This window comes from Urocitellus parryii, chromosome X, assembly GCF_045843805.1.
Source record: "Urocitellus parryii isolate mUroPar1 chromosome X, mUroPar1.hap1, whole genome shotgun sequence".
In the NCBI taxonomy this organism is placed as follows: Eukaryota; Metazoa; Chordata; class Mammalia; order Rodentia; family Sciuridae; genus Urocitellus; species Urocitellus parryii.
The window spans coordinates 41,596,629-41,610,574 of record NC_135547.1 but is presented as its reverse complement, the minus strand read 5'-3'; positions in this window follow the sequence as shown (position 1 = coordinate 41,610,574).

Here is a 13,946-nt window from a genome sequence, read left to right as displayed (position 1 = left end):
TTATATGTATCAGAATTTCCTTCCTTTAATGGCTAAATAATATCTCATTGTTTGTATATGGCATGATTTGTTTATCCATTCATCCACCAGTGGGCATTTGGGTATTTTCCACCTTTTGCTATTGTGAATAATGTTGCTATGAACATTTGCATGAGTATCTGTTTGAGCCCCTATTTTCAGTTCTGTGGGGCATATACCTAGGAGTCAAATTACTGGGCCATATGATAATTCTATGGTGCACTGTTTGATGATCTGTCAAATCTTTCCACGACAGCTGCACCATTTTACATTCCTACCAGAAATGTATGAGTGTAAGAATTCCTCCATATCTCCACCAACACTTACCACAAACCATAGATAGCACCTATTTTGAAAATATACCTTTACTTAGGTAGTTAGCCTGCTTTACCCTGGCTTATTTGAAACTAAAGGTTGTATCCTTAATTGTACACATCTCAACTATGAAATCTAAGGTGAAGAAACTGGAATGGGTTTCAGGCTGAAGTGACAACTGAGCAGAAAATCTTTGAAAGAATTGGAGGAGATGATTTAGGAAAGAGAGATTGGTGTCCTTTGACACCCTTTCATCGACTGAATTCAAATTTATTCTGGTGACAGCATCTGCAGCCTTGATAGAAAGGTTAACATTTCATAGATCACTTAACAACTCTCCCCATAGCCATTGAAGTGAAGAGGTCAGCCGACTGAGAAGAAATGACACTATGCCACTCACATTCCGAGTGGTTCCTTTTAGTTGATTATTTGAGAACTTTTGGGGTGATACAATTTGGCCATTCCTCCCTATTTTTAAAGTACTCAAGCAATTTAGGCATTTAAATGTTCTTCCATCTGTAAGAGGTTTAATCACTTAGCCCTGCATTTTCAATCTTCTTGAATCAATTGAAGCCTTACAAAGTGTTCCTTTTAGCTAAGGTTGGAAAGAGAACAGCAGCAGCTGAGCCAACCCTATTATTTGGGATCAGTGCAGAGATCAAAGTTAGTGAAGTATGTTGGGCTTCCACCAAGCCTTTTTTTTTAAAAAAAATGTTTTTTTTTTAAGTTGTAGATGGACACGATACCTTTATTTTATTTATTTGTTTATTTTTTATGTGGTGCTGAGGATTGAACCCAGTGCCTCACACATGTGGGACACATGCTCTACCACTGAGCCACAACCCCAGCCCCACCACCAAGCCATTAAGACATAGTGCAGTGTGTCTCCAAGTCTGGCCTGGGATCCACCTGTGTCAGAAACACCTGGTAATATTGTTTTACAATAACTCATCCCAGAGATATGGTGAAGTTTCCCAGGACTGGGGGGGTTCCCTTGGACTTGTATGCTCAGTGATAAAACTAGGAAAGACCAGGAAAAGCCAGGATTGGTGGTCACCATATATCAGACCTACTGAATCAGAATTGTGTGGTTTTTTTTAAAAAATGCAATTCATTTTTAAAAATGTTTAGTTGTAGATGGACACAATACCTTATTTATTTATTTTTATGTGATGCTGAGGATTGAACCCAGTGCCTCACACATTCTAGGCAAGTGCTCTGCCACTGAATCATAACCTCAGCCCCCCAAATTATGGATTTCCTACAACTATTAAAGTTTGAGAGTTACTACAGTTACCAAAGCACTTCATCTCCACTCCCCAATGAGAACCACCACTTCCTGGTCACCCCCAGCCTGCAGCTCACACTGGTACTGCCTTTTTAAACTGCCCAACTGTTATCTTCTTCCACCAGTACATGTAGGCATACCTAGTTCTTCATTTAAAGGGCAGTACATTTAAAGTAATGCCCTAAAAATGGCTAAGAAAACAATCAAATCATTACTGTTGCTTATTTCTGAGAAGGTTTTAGAAGTTCATTCCTTCATTTATACATTCAATGAACATTTATTGATCACTTTGTCATATGCCATAAGTCACTTAGAGCAAAATAGTGCCTAAGGTTAAATGTGGACATATGAGTGGCATCTTTCTTTTTTGTGGTACTGGAGATTTAACTCAGAGTGCTATACCTCTTAGCTACACCCTCAGTCCCCCCCCCTTATTAAAAATATTTTTAGTTGTAGACAGGCACAATACCTTTATTTTTTTCATTTATTTGTATGTAGTGCTGAGGATCAAACCCAGTGCCTCACACGTGCTAGGTAAGTGCTCTACCACGAAGCTACAACCCCATGCCCAACCCTTTTTAATTAATTACTTAATTTATGTATTTTTTGAGAAGTATCTTGCTAAGCTGCTGAGGCTGCCCTTGAACATGCAGTCCTCCTGCCTCACCCTCCTGAGTTGCTGGGATTACAGGCATGTACCACCACACCTAACTTGTGTGGCATATTTCCACATATAGTTGGAGAAGTGGCCATTGTTCAATAGCTGTAACTATTTGAGAATATACATTAATTCAGAAAATATTTCTTCAAGTCCTTTTATGTATTGGTACTTTGCTAGGCACTGGGATACAACAGTGAGCATCTCAGTCAAGGTCCCTTCTCTTATGGACCTTACATTCCAATGCAGTAAGACAAATAAACATATAAACAAATATATAATGACAGGTGTCTTGATAAGCCCTTTGAAAAAATAAAAACAGGGAATTATGTGATTGAGATGGAAGATCTACTTTTGATTAGTTGATAAGGGAATCGCTGAGGAGGTGACATTTGAGTCAATATCTAAATGATAAAAATCCAACCACTTGCAGACCCAGGGTAGAAATGTTCCAGTTTGGGGCATAGCTAATACAGAACTTGAAGGCATGTTTAAGAAATGCATAGAAGATTGGTTTGACAGGAGTGTCTAGAACAATGTTGGAGAGGGAGGCAAAGCACAGATCATGGAGGGCTTGTGGGCCTGGATGGGGAACTTGGCTTGCAGTCTTGTTCAAGGATGATATTGGAAGGTCTAAAGCAGAGGAGTTAGGTGATCAGATACATATTTTTAAAGTGCCCCTGATACTTTGGGAGAACAGACTGTAAAAGAGTAAGCATAAATACAAAAAAAAACTAGAAGACTGTCACAAGTGGACAATAGAAGAGATTGTAGGTTTAGATTAAGGTGGAGAGGAACACAGTCAAAGACGATTCTGTATTTTGGAGTTAGGTCCACCAGATTTTGATGATGGCTTGTATGAAGGATATAAAAGAAAAGACTTGAGGGTATTCCTCAGTTTCTTGACTTGAGTGAATGGTGGAATTATGGATTAAATTCTTGAAGAAACAGGAATTAGAAAAGGGATGGTCAGGTACCAAGAGTTCCATTTAGATATCTAAAAGCTCAGATGGTCAAAAAAAAATTCCATATGGAGGTGTCAAATAGATATGCATGTCTCAAGTTCTGAGTCACATCAGAGTCACAGATATTAATTTTGGAGTCAATAGCACATAGATAGCATTTAAAGCCTTGGAATTACCTGACATTATTTAGAGAGAAAATGGAATGAAAACAAGGCAGAGAATTCCTGAAGAGAGTTCTGAAGCCCCAATATTTAGAAGTCAAGCGGAGTACAAAGACCCAGAAAAAGAGACTAAGGATCACATCTGTTACATACTCACATTTTTACATAATGGCATATTAGTGACTGTCTTGTAACAGATGTGATTCTGCTATCTGTATTTGGGGTAGAAATGGGAGTTCAAAACCCAATAGAGTCAAATGTATGAAAGATGATTTATCAAGAGCTCTGTAATGTTTGGAACAATCAATAAAAAAAAGAGAGACTAAGGGACCAATAAGGTATAAAATACACCCAAAAAAGTTACAGGATCCCTGAAGCCAAGAGGAGGGAAAAACAGGAGATATGAGGAAAAAAATACTATCATTCCTGTTTTATGGATAAAGAAACTGAGGCATGGAAATATAAGTAGTTTGCCTGAGATCACATAGTTAGTCATGAAAGAGTAGGGATTTAAACAGTCTTTAGCATCTAACCAGTACACCAGTGGTTCTCAAACATTCATGTTCTTCAGTGTCATTTGTAGAGTTTGCTAACACCCAGAATTTCTGATTCAAAAGGTCTTGGATTAGGCCAAGTTTTTTTTTTTTTTTTTTTTTTTTTTGTGTGTGTGTGTGTGTGTGTGTGTTCAGCACACTTCCAGGTGATGCTCAAGCTGCTGGTCCACTTTGAGAATCATTTTCCTACCATTTATTACCTCTCATGTGAAAAGAAAGGTTTGTGATGCTCTTGGCATTGCTTGCCACATCAACTGGGCTCTAAAGGATTCTCCTTTAGTTTATTGGAAAAGATTTATTCCACTAACCTATCCAGAAATATCTGAGTAAAACAACCATATTTCTGTCTGGTGTAGGAAGCATTGGTTGAGCTCTAGGGCTTGAGTGTATAATAGGACTTGGAAGAAAATAGCAAGGCTACCAGCTCTTTGATGTTTATCCCATGTCTATGGTGGCCCACATGGAACATTACTATACTTATTCTAGGGTTAATAAAGCAAGAAAATTATGCACAGTAGTCTATGTTTAAGATCAAAACAAGTGTGGGACCGAACCTTCAAATTTATCTGGTCAGTAACCACATTCTTCCACCATTATGCCCAGGCTTCTGTTTTAACTTTTCAGAGTCTCCAGGTAGCAAAAACATGCAAAACATTTGGGAAGAAGAGAGTAAAGAAATGGATCCTGGCTTGTATATACATAAAGGAACATGGATACTAAGATAGACATGCTGTGAGGTCTAAGGGCAGAAGGAACAAGAGTAATGGAAAAACAATAAGTAATTACTGTATACTATGTGGTTGACATGCATTATATCATTTAATCTCCACAACAGCCTACGAGATAGATAGATAACTATGATTATCCTCATTTTATAGATCAGGAAACGGTTCAGTGGTCTAATATCACAGCTAATAAGTGGCAGACCCTTTATTGCACCCTAGATCTAATTCTACAGCTTTTGTTCTTAGAATATTCTAAAATGACTAAAAAATGAGATTTTTCTAGACTACCTTCCTGTAAATAACATGCATTAGAGTTCAAAAAGTCAAGAGATGGACGTGAGCGGGACTCTCTGGAAACTTCTCTGTGATCCCCAATAAAACTGGAGTGTAGGAGAAGTACTTTGTCCCTCTCCTCTCTGAGAGAACCCACTCTCTCCCTTGAGGATATCCTTTTTCTTTGTCCTATCCCTTTAACAAACTCATTCCTGTGACTGAGAGAAAAAAAAAAAAACATTAGAGTGACACGGTTTAATAAAAGCTTGGTCTAGATGAAACTGCCAGATCAGATTCAGACAGACTGGAAGTGCAATGTCCTGGACCAGTGTTGTCAACATTGTTGATTTTATGTCACATTTATATATATTAAAAAATTGTGTTCAGCCACAAGAATGGGGTCCTAATGAGAATAAGATATATTCCTTGCTTGTATAATTTTATCAAAATAAAATCTACCGTAATGTGTAAGTTAGAAGAACCAATAATAAGAAAAAGAGAAAAAAATCCACTAACAAGAATAATAGAAGTGAAAGTAAGTAAAAGATGAGAGACATGAGAAGAAGAACAAGAAACATGGTGCTTAGTGCATACAACACACTGTAGTAAATTGGGAGAAAGTGGAAGAATATAGACATTTCAGTGAAGACATTAATGGAGAAAAAGGTCAGTGCTGAAAAATGGGACATCTGGAGGAAGAAAGTGGATTAAATTCTTGTATTAAAATAAGACTGCTCAATGCAGAACCCTGGTGTCAAGTGGAATCAAGAACATTTTTTCCCATGAGGCGTGTGGTGGTGCACATCTGTAATTCCAGCAGCTCAGGAGGCTGAGGCAGAAGGATCGTGAGTTCAAAGCCAACCTCAGCAAGTTAGTAAGGCCCTAAGGAACTCAGAGAGACCCTAATTCTAAAAAAAAAATATTAAAAAAAGGTCTGGGGATGTGGCTTAGTGGTTGAGTGCCTCTGAGTTCAATCCCCAGTAAAAGAGAAAGAGAAAAAAAAGAACATTTTTTCCCTTTTTTTCTCCTGACTTCCTTTTAGTTGAAATTTTAATTCAGAATTATTGATTCACATATGGTTATAAGAAATAATGCAGGGGCTGTGGTTGTAGCTCAGCGGTAGAGTGCTTGCCTAGCATGGGTGAGGCCCTGGGATCGATCCTCAGCACCACATAAAAATAGTAAATAAAATAAAGGCATTGTGTCCTTCTACACCTAAAAAATAATAATAATAATAAAAGAAAGAAAGAAAGAATACAGAGCCAGTGTGGTGGCACATGCCTGTAATCCCAATGGCTTAGGAGACTGAGGCAGGAGGATTAAGAATTCAAAGCCAGCCTCAGCAAAAGCCAGGCACTAAGCAACTCAGTGAGACCCTGTCTCTAAATAAAATACAAAACAGGACTGGGGATGTGGCTCAGTGGTCAAGTGCCCCTGAATTCAATCCCTGGTATCCCCCCCCCCAAAAAAAAGAAAGAAAGAATATAGACAGACAGCCTCAGCAATTTGGCAAGGCCTAAGCAACTTAGTGAGACCCTGTCTCAAAATTTAAAAATGAAAATAAAAAGGGATATGGCTCAGCAATAAAGCCCTTTGGGTTCAATCCCCAGTACAAAAAAAAAAAAAGAAAAAGAAAAGAAAAAAAGAAATAAAAAGTAATATAAAGAGATCAATTGTGCACTTTTTTCCAATTTCTCCTATAGTAACATCTTGCAAAAATGATTGTATAATACCACAACCAGGATATTGACTTTGAAACAATTTATTGATCTTATTCAGATTTCTCCCATTTTACTTGGCATCATTGAGTTGAGTGCCCCTGTATGTTTAGGTGTTACATTATGCATTATGTTTATGTGTTACAGTCTATGTAAGTCTCTCACCTGTGTAGGTTCATATATTCACTACCACAGCTGAGATATTGAACAGTTCCACACTCATGTTGCCTTTTATAAACTAACTCATCTTTCACATCGCATCATTTCTTGTTCCTGACCCCTGGTAACCACTAATCTGTTCTCTATCTCTATAAATTTGTACATACAAGAATATTGTATAAGTGTGAAACCTTTTTTATCAGCTTTTTTCACTTAGCATAATTTGCCTGGAGATTCAGCCAAATCATTGTATGTATCAATAGTTGTTCCTTCCTATTACTATATAGTATTCCATAGTATGGATGTACCACAGTTTGTTCAACCATTCAACTGTTAATGGATATCTAAGTTTCCAACTTTGGCTTGTCTTAGTTTGGGCTACTGCAGTAAAGTGCCATAGATTTAGGCGGCTGTTATAGTTTGAATGTGTGCCCCCAAAGAGTTGTGGTGGAAGCTAAATCCTCAAGGTAATAATGTTGGGAGATGGAGCCTAATGAGAGGTGTTTAGGTCCCATCTTCATGAATAAATTAATGCAAATTCTAAAATGTTTTCCAGCTGTAAGTTGATCCCTGTCTTTCTCATGCTCTCTTGCCCTTCTGCCATGAGATGACACTAAACATGATCCCTCATTCAATGTGGGCCCCTTAGTCTTAGGCTTCCCATACTCCACAACTGTAAGAAATAAATCTGTATGCTTTGGGAATTGCCCAAGGTTAGGTATTCTGTTGTACTTGCCTAAAAGAGGCTAAGACAGGAGGCTTGAAATCTGTGATCAACCTGTCAGCATTGTTGGGCTCTGGTGAGGAACATCTTCCTAAATGCAGACTGCCTACTTCTTGTACTTTCACATGGTGGAAAGACAGTAAGAAAGTTCTCTGTTGTCCCATTTACAAGGCATTCATCTCATTTTATGAGGACTGTACACTCATGACCTAATTACCTCCCAAAGGCCCCACACCTTCTAAAACCATCACATTGGAGGGTTTCAACATAGGAATGAGGGGGTTATACAAACATAACAGTTATAACTATTATGATGAAAGTCATTATGAACATTTGTGTACAGGTCTCTGAATGAATATAAAATTTTACTTCTCTGGAATAGATGCCAAGGAATGGGTGGCATGGCAGTTGCATGTTTTGGTTTAAGAATGAGACTACCAATATTTCAGGGTGGCTATCCTTCATACATATCTACCAGTAATGAATATGTGATCCAGTTTCTCTACATCCTCATCATCATTTGGCAGCATGACTATATTTTGTTAGCCCTTTTGATAGGTATGTAGTGATACTAATTCTTTATTTTTAAAAGAGGCAAACTAGAGAAGAGAAATGTTTTGAAATTTCTTGGAGATAAGAGTTCTTACTGATTCAATTTAAGCTCTTCTGAACTGGTTTTGCCTAGAAAACCATTTTGAAATTTTGCAATAAAAAACATCCATTCATCTGGGAGCCAGTTGCCCTAAAATCACAAAGCAATTACTTATCTTCTATGCCTAAAGAATAAATGGGATTGCATCAAATTAAAACGCTTCTGCACAGAAAAAAAAAATAGTGCAAAGAGAGAACCTTATAGAATTGTAGAAAATCTTTGCCAACTGTTCTTCCAATAGAGGATTAATATCTAGAGTATATAAAGAATCAAAAATAATAAAACAACATCAAAAATTAAACCCACAAATAACCCATTCTATGAGTGGGCAAATGACTAAACAGACACTTCTCAAAAGAAGTACAAATGGCCATCAATTACATGAAAAATGTTCCACATCTGTAACCATCAGGGAAGTACATATCAAAACAACACTGAGATTTCATCTCACTTCAGTTAGAATGGCGAACATCAAGAATGCAAATAACACTAGGTGCCGTGGCACAGGGCTGTAATCCCAGCAGCTCAGGAGGATTGCAAGTTCAAAGCTAGCCTCAGCAACTTAATGAGGCCCTAGGCAACTTAGAGAGACCCCTGTCTCTAAATAAAATACAAAATAAGGCTGGGGAAGTGGCTCATTGGTTAAGTGCTCCTAAGTTCAATCCCTGGTACCCCTTACCAAAATTTAGAAAAAAAATTAAAAAGATGCAAATAACAATAAATGCTGGTGAAGATAGGGGTGGAGGGAGTTTGTTTTTTTGTTTGTTTGTTTTGGTACTGGGGATTGAACCCAGGCACTTAACCACTGAGCCACATCCCTAGCACTTTTTGTATTTTATTTAGAAACAGGGTCTTGCTGAATTGCTTAGGGCTTCACTAAATGTCTGAGGCTGGCTTTGAATTTACAATCCTCCTGCCTCAGCCTCCAAAGCCACTGGGATTATAGGCATGTGCCACCATGCCCAGCAGGGAAGAACTTTATGCACTGTAGGTGGGAATGTAAATTAATACAACCACTATGAAAATCAGTATGTAGATTCCTCAAAAGACTAGAAATGAAAGTACCATAGAATCCAGCTATACCACTCCTCGGTATTTTCCTGAAAGAACTAAAGTCTGCATTCTGTAGAGATACAAGCACACCAACATTCATAGGAGCACAAATCACAATAGCCAAGTTTTGGAACCAGCCTCGGTGTTCATACAGATGAATGGAGGATAATATATACACAATAGAATTTTATTCAGCCATAAAGAAGAACAAAATTATGTCATTTTCAGGAAAAGAGATAGAACTGGAGAGCATCATATTAAGTGAAATAATCCAGACTCAGAAAGTGAAGGGTCACATATTTTTTCTCATATGCATAAGTCAAAGAGAAAAAAAGGAAAAATGAGAAGGGGGACAATCTCATGAAAATAGAAGGGAGACTAGTAGAGTAGTGAAGAAGGTCAGGGAGAGGGAGGAGAGGATGTAGATATTATTTGTGAGGCAGACATTATTCTACCCACATTGGAGTTGAAGAAATTGAGATTTGAGACTTTAAGACCTTATCAATGTTGTGTAGCAACTGAATGGCAGAGTCCAAATTCAGTCTTGGGCCTTAAGCTAAATACAGATCTTGTCTCTCTACTACACCATACTGACTCTCTAGAAGGGAGGACACACTGAATGCTAGAGATAAGCAGCAAGGTAGAACTTTAAGAACACATTTCCTTGATTCTGATCAAAAGAGAAAGTTCATTAATAGAATATATTAGCATATCTAAAGTATGTTTATAAGGGCTGGGGATGTGGCTCAGGGATAGGGCACTTGCCTGACATGCACCAAGGCCCTGGGTTCAATCACTGGCACCACCAAAAAATATATTTATATTCTTAATTATATTTATATATGTGTATCCAGCTGTAGTGGAAATAGTTAACTATGGTTGTTTTCCACATACTCTTTCCTACTTTCCTTCTTCTGGTTCCATTGGAGAACATTCCCCCCTCTCTCTGTGACCCTATTGAAGCTAGCAATCAGTGCTCTGGCTGCCTCCAGTCATAAGTGTTGCCAGGATAATTAGAATCCTCTCCAGGAATTTTGTATTGAAGCTAGAGGAAAAGAGGTGTTACCTTCCCCTGCTTAGCTTGTTTACCTAGGATATTGTGAGTCTGGGCTCAAACAGCATCATATAAATCTGCCTGCCTCCACTCTATTCTTCTTACATAGCATTTGAGATGGCCTCCTACAGTCCCAAATATACTTGGTCAACTTCCCAGTTATGTGAGCAAATAAAGTACCTCCATCTTTATGTGTGTGTTTGATTAAGCTAGTCTGAGTTGGGCTTACATCAATTCTAAATAAAAGCTCCAATATTCCCTGTAACTAGGCAAGTTCAGTAGTTTTTTTTTTTCATTCTATGAATTTTTGCAGCACTTATTATTTATAACAGCTCTGTCCAATAGAAAGATAATATGAATTGCATATACATAATCTTAATTTTTCAGGTAGCTACATTTAAAGGAGTAAAAAATGAGGTGAAGTAAATTTAATGATATATTTTATTTATCACATGTTTTCAAATTATCATTTTAACATTAATCAATATAAAATTCTTAACAATGTTCTACATGCATTTTTTTGTGCCAAGTCTGTATCTCTTTTACATTTATAACACAGTTTAATTCTAATTACTTTTCAGGTACTGTTAAAGAAAAAAATATTCATTAATACTCATTAAAGCACAATAAGGAAGACTTTATTCAAGACCACTGCAGTAGGTATAGGCATTCCATTAAGAGATCTTGCAGTGGGAGAGAGACTGAGTTCTGTTCGGAATACAGCATGAGCAGGTATGAATTTATAGCCAAAGAGCAGGGTGGGATGAGTGGTTGGAAAATTACCAAGAGGAAAAATCAGGGGTAAAGGAGATTCTGACTAAAGCAATATGACAGGATTCTTTCTGAAGAGAGGCTAGGGTAATCAGACATTACCTGAGAGATGGTAGAGAATAAGGAAATTGATCAGGTATCAAGGATAAAGGTTCTTACCAAAAGGACTTAGAGGGTTCGTTGCTAAAACCAGATTTTACCGGGAAGTGCACAGAGAGGCTTTAGAGAAGGTTCAGGATCCTGAAGAAAGTTTGTCAAGCAAAGAATCTTTCTCAGTGTTCAACAGCCATGTGTGACTAATGGCTATAGTATTGGACAACACAAGTTTATACTATACATATTGGCACCAAAGATACATCATCACATATGAGTATTTGAATATTTAACATGTAAGTGTTCTAATCTCCTCATTTAGCAGATAAGTTCCTTGAGGACAAAAATCTCACCTTAAAATTCTTCTGTGACCCTCAAATTTTAGCATGGTGCTATGCCAGTAGTAAGTAATGCTATGAATAAGTGATTTCAGTTACTGCTTTCAGTGAGCGGAGGATTATAATTCACACCTTAGTAAAGAAATGTGACTGATCAGAAGAAAAATACTGCAAGTCCACTGGAGATATGTCAAGTATCTGCATATGATTGTAGCAAATGTTTTTCAAAGAGCAAACAATCACACACTAGACATGAGATAAGGCCCAAAGTGATAAGAATGCCTCAAATGAAAAGTGTTCAATTTCAAGTATAAAATGAGTGCAGGCTTAGTATCCTTTATCCAAAATGCATGGGACCATGCATTTTGGATAAAGGATACTAAGATTTTGAAGTTCAGATTTTGAAGTTTTTTAGATTCTGTAATAATATTTTCATAGACTTAGAGCATCATATCAGTGCTCAAAAAGTGGATTTCAGAGCACATCAGATTTGGGATTTTTGGAATAGAGATGCTAAACCTGTGTCTTTTCCCAGTAACATTTCATCATACAGATGATAATAAAGTGAAAGTTGAGTGATTTCTACCTCTTGGTAACATGTAACCAGTAAGTAATTAGTATCTGAGCACATAGAAAGACTTTGTTCTGCTTGCATATAGCCACTGCTTTTTATAAGGCAGGTGACAGTGAGGTTAGAGGGGTAAGGAAGAGATGTGGGAGGTATAGGAATAATGTTACAAGCTGTCCCACAATTATACATTTCTATCCTCACATCCTCACTACAACAAACAAACATATTTCCCACCAATATAATATCAGCGTCTTTCTAGAATCAATTGGGAGTCCCAGGTATCTAGAAATTTTATTCCTCCCAAACCCAAACACCTGCTCAGCTTCAAATGGTTCTCTCATCTGTTGGCCATTCATTCTCTAATTCATTAGTTTTAATGTATATGACATACTGGCCACTATAAGAAATATAAAGACAAAAGATTCAATCTTTTCTCTCATAGAGTTCAATCTATTGTGATTGTAGGGAACCACTAGAATGCCAATTATGGCAGAGAGAATTACTAACTACAATGACAGAGGATACCCATCATGGAAGGAGTATGTACAGGCCTAGGGATATGTGGTGGAAGACATGTCTAGCTTGTGTGAAGTCCTGCATTCAATGTTTAGCATCCAAAAATGTGCAAAGTGCTACTACAAGGTAGTCATAAAAATGAAATATATTTAGCCACTCAGGGGATTGAGGCAGGGGGATAGCAAGTTTGAGGTGAGCCTCAGCAACTTGATGAAATCCTCAGCAACATACCAAGACTGTCTCAAAATAAAAAAGAAAAGAGCTGGGAATGTCACTCAGTGGTAAAGTGCCCCTGGGCTCAACCCCTAGTACCCCGCCCCCAAATGAAGAGTATTCATGGAATCATGGAAAGATCTCCAGGCATATTGTTTAAGGTGGTAGTTCTTGAAGTATGTTACCTGGACCAGCAGTCTCAGCTCACCTGAGAACATTTTGGAAAGTCAGTTCTTAAATTATACCCCAAACCTACTACAACAGAAAATCTAGAGGTGGAAACAAAAAAAAATTGTGATTTAACAATTTCCTCAGCTGTTTATGATGCACACTAACATTCAAAAACCACTGGTTTAGAAAGAAAAAAAGAAGTTATAGAATGAAATTTAAAGTGTGACTATTTATATTAAAAACATTCTACATTTGGGCTGGGGTTGTGGTTCAGTGATAGAGTGCTTGCCTAGCATGTGTGAGGCACTGGGTTCGATCCTAAGTACCACATAAGAATAAATAAATAAAATAAAGGTATTGTGTCCAAATACAACTAAAAATAATTATTAAAAAATTCTATATTTATAGTACATGTGCATGCATGCACACACACACACACACACGTGCTCATACACACACACACACACACACACACACACACACACACACACACATATACGAAGCCTAGAACAAAACATACCAAGCTAATAACAGGCCAAGCTAATAACAGAGGTTACCTCTAGAGAGTGCATAGGATTGCAAGGAAAAGGGGTAGGCAAGAGCTTTCAAAACATGAAGGAGATAAATTTTAAATCTTCCCAAACTAGGTAGCCTTTGAACCTGACTTTGGGGCTGGCTCAGAGCTTGTTTTCCATCCATCCCTATGGCTCTCTCATATTGAGGACATGGTGCAGATCTTTTTAATCTTGCCATTCTAGGTGAAGGGGAAGCTCCAGAAAAGCTACAATCTGTTTTTTAAAATAGGGTGAACACTCACCTTCCCCCCAAACCACAAGCCTCAGCAAAAGTACTAAATTGAGATCCTGAGTTGGAGATTGAAAGGTCCTGGAAAGAAAATGTGACTGCTTTTCCAACAGAAAGAAATTGCCCTGCACCTCGTGTTTTAACAGTGATGT